Source organism: Camellia sinensis, chromosome 4 (genome assembly GCF_055761805.1).
Source record: "Camellia sinensis isolate YWXY chromosome 4, ASM5576180v1, whole genome shotgun sequence".
Taxonomy (NCBI): domain Eukaryota; kingdom Viridiplantae; phylum Streptophyta; class Magnoliopsida; order Ericales; family Theaceae; genus Camellia; species Camellia sinensis.
In genome coordinates this window covers 57,199,967-57,204,050 of record NC_138964.1, presented here as the reverse complement: position 1 = coordinate 57,204,050, position 4,084 = coordinate 57,199,967, and positions in this window count along the sequence as shown.

The following is a 4,084-nucleotide window of genomic DNA, read 5'->3' as shown; positions in this document are numbered from 1 at the left end:
TGGGTGGAGGTCAATCGCTCGTTTGTTATCAATGTGGCCAGCCAGGTCATATGAAGAATTTTTTCCCCAGATTACCAAAACAACTAATGCTTCAGGGTTTCAAGCAGGACAGAGCCAGAGGCAGACTCATCATCTAGTTCAGTCTAGATAGGTGTCTAGAGCTGTACATGGGGCCACCTCTGCATAGTCCGTGCAATATCCCAATCATCAGAGAGGTGACAAGAGTGAACAGACACCCTAAGGGAGAGTCTATGTAGTTACAGCATCCGAGCAATTGATTGGGCCATTAGTGATGCAAGGTACATATCTTATATATAATACTTGGGCCAATGTGTTGATAGATACGAGGGCATCTCATTCATTTATAGTATCTACATTTGCATTCATGTCGGGGTTAGAGGTTGAACCATTAGAATCTTCTTTTGTGGTAGAATCACCGATTGGAGGTAAGATGGTCTTGAACCATGGGTGTCGCGGGTGTGTGATCGAGGCTGCGGATTGCTGACTTCCTTTTAGTTTGGTGTTGTTAGATATGACAAGTTTTGATGTCATCCTTGGTATGGACTGGTTGTCCTCTTATCGTGCCGTAATAGATTGCTATCGTGGGAGCGTTACTGTGTGTACTGCTAGAGGTGACCGTTTCTATTTTCTAGGTGATAGAACTGATAAACTTTGATCGTCGTTATATGACCCTCGTAGTCAAGGCAAATTCACTTATCTTCTTGTTACTTTGTTGAATGATGGGAACAATGAAGCGCGGCGGGTATTGCCTAGGATGGTATGTAAGTATTTATATATTTTTCCAAAAGGTCTCACTGAATTACCACCTCATCGTGAGGTCAAGTTTTCTATAGACTTGGTGCCGAGCACGCACTACAACAAAAAAGGCCTTTGGTGACAGACTGATTTTGTCTCCAAACATCAAATTTTTGTCACTAAAGTGATCTGAGACGAAAAAAATTTGTCACTACGGTCGTGGCCTAAACGTTGTCGCTGAAAGTACCTGGTGTCGAAAAACAGTTTCGTCGCCTATTTTTCATTTTTGGCGACGAAATGTTTCGTCTCCAAATGTTGAATTTTTCGTCCTCTAAAACATTAATTTCGTCACCAAAACTAAATAATATTTTATTTTAATTGTTTTTGACGACGAAATATTTTGTCACCAAATATATTTTAGTGACGAAAGTTTTCCTCACCAATGATATGGATTAAGGTGACAAAAAAATTCGTCACTAAAATCGGCAAAAAAGAAAATTATTCAATGACAAAAAACATTTTGTCACCAAATATTGCAATTTCTCGACGAAATATTCAACAAATGTGACAAGATTATTCGTCATGTTTTTTGAAAACTAATAGCGACGTTTTTCATTTCGTCAATAATAAAAATTAAATTTTTTTAAAAGGGGGGTACTATTTTCATATTAAATTTTTTCTTTTCAGTAAAAATTCCCTGCGCATTTCAATAACTTGTGCAATAACCTGTCCGATGGCCTATTCAATAACCTATTCAATAAAATATCTATTACGAATTAATACAAAAATTTGTTCATTTTCATAAACATCACAATCGAATTTCAGCATTATCCACAAAATTATCTACAAAAATACAATATGAACTGCATGCGGATTATAGACATGTCTTCTAATATCCACAAAAAAACATGTCTACTAATATCCACAAAAATATAATATCAACCGCATGTGGATTACCAAACACGCCTCCTAATATCCACAAAAAACATGTCTGCTAATATCAACAAAAATAAAATATCAAGTGCGGATTACCAAACATGTCATGTAATACCAAGAAAAATATAAAATTTACAACACAACCAAAATACATTTAAGGTAATATGAACAAAAACACAAAATGAGCTAGCTTCTGGTCTCGAAATTACCAAACATGTCCATATCAAATCTCCAATCTGTAAAAAAATGAAACACAAAAAAAAAAAAAAAAATCTCCAATCTGTAAAAAAATGAAACACAAAAAAGAAGAAGAAAAAAGAATGCAAGTTAGACAATTATTATCTTATCAATTAAATATACAATTTAACATGTATTTTTTGACTTAGTTTTCAAATCAGGAGTCCGGTGCTAGTTCCGTAAGTTTTCACAACTTATATTGGTCCCTCCCAAGGTGTTTGAGGTGTTTCGTGGGTGTTCTGCTGCCTGTTACACGATTTTGGCCCCCGATGGCCTATTTACAAGCTTAATTATTGGAAAAATTCATTTTTGGACTTAGTTTTCAAAACAGGAGTTCCGTGCTAGTTCCGTAAGTTTACACAAGTTACAACAGTTGCTTCTGAGGTGATTGAGGTGTTCCTCGGGTCTTCTCAGGGATGTTTAACGAGTTTGGCTCCTTGATGGCCTATTTTCAAGCTTAAGAGTTGGAAAAAATGCATTTTTAGACCTAGTTTTCAAACCGGGAGTCCCGCGCTAATTCCGTAAGTTTTCACAACTCACATTGTTCCCTCCCGAGGTGTTTGAGGTGTTTCCCGGGCCGTCTCGTGGCTGTTACACGATTTTGGCCTCCGATGGCCAATTTTTCAAGCTTAAGTGGGAAAAAGTGCATTTTTGGACTTAGTTTTCAAATCGGGAGTCCCGTGCTAGTTCTGTAAGTTTCCACAACTTACATTGGTCCCTCCCGAGGTGTTTGAGGTGTTATCCGGGCCGTCTCGTGGATGTTACACGATTTTGGCCTCCGATGGCCTATTTTTCAAGCTTAAGTATGAAAAGGTGCATTTTCGGACTTAGTTTTTGAGCCGAGAGTCCCGTGCTAGTTCGTAAGTTTCCACAACTCACTTTGGTCCCTCCCGAGGTGTTTGAGATGTTACCTGGGCCGTCTCGTGGCTGTTGCACGATTTTGGCCTATGATGGCCTATTTTTCAAGCTTTTGTGTAAAAAAGTACATTTTCAAACTTAGTTTTCGAATCGGGAGTCCCGTGCTAGTTCCGTAAGTTTTCATAACTTACTTTGGTCCCTCCTGAGGTGCTTGAGGTGTTACCCAGGCCGTCTCATGGATGTTACACGATTTTGGCCTCCGATGGCCTATTTTTCAAGCTTAAGTGTGAAAAAGTACATTTTCGGATTTAGTTTTCGAACTGGGAGTCCCGTGCTAGTTCTGTAAGTTTCCATAACTCACATTGGTCCCTCCTGAGATGTTTGAGGTGTTACCCGGGCTGTCTTGTGGCTGTTGCACGATTTTGGCCTCTGATGGCCTATTTTCAAACTTAAGTGTGAAAAAGTGCATTTTTCACATTAGTTTTCAAACCGAGAGTCCCGTGCTAGTTCCGTAAGTTTCCATAACTCACATTGGTCCCTCCCGAGGTGTTTGAGGTATTACCTGGGCCATCTCGTGGCTGTTGCACGATTTTGGCCTCCGATGGCCTATTTTCAAGCTTAAGTGTGAAAAAGTGCATTTTTGGACTTAGTTTTCAAACCGGGAGTCCCGTGCGAGTTCTGTAAGTTTCCACAACTCATATTGGTCCCTCCCAAGGTGTTTAACGTGTTCCCCCGGCCATCTCGTGGCCGTTGCACGATTTTGACCTCCGATGGCCTATTTTCAAGCTTAAGGGTGAAAAGTGCATTTTTGGACTTAGTTTTCAAACTGGGTGTTCTGTGCCAGTTCCGTAAGTTTTCACAACTTAATTTGGTCCCTTCCGAGGTGTTTGAGTTGTTACTCGGGCCGTCTCGTGGCTGTTACACGATTTAGCCCTCCGATGGCCTATTTTCAAGCTTAAGTGTGAAAAAGTGCATTTTTGGACTTAGTTTTCAAATTGGGAGTCCCGTGCTGGTTCCGTAAGTTTCCACAGCTCACATTGGTCCCTGCCGAGGTGTTTCAGGTGTTCCTCAGGCCATCTCGTGGCTGTTGCACGATTTTGGCCTCCGATGGCTTATTTTCAAGCTTAAGTGTGAAAAGTGCATTTTTGGACTTAGTTTTAAAACCGGGGGTCCCGTGCTAGTTCCGTAAGTTTTCCCAACTTACTTTGGTCCCTCCCGAGGTGTTTGAGGTGTTACCCGGGCCGTCTCATAGCTGTTGCACGATTTAACCCTCCGATGGCCTGTTTTCAAGCTTAAG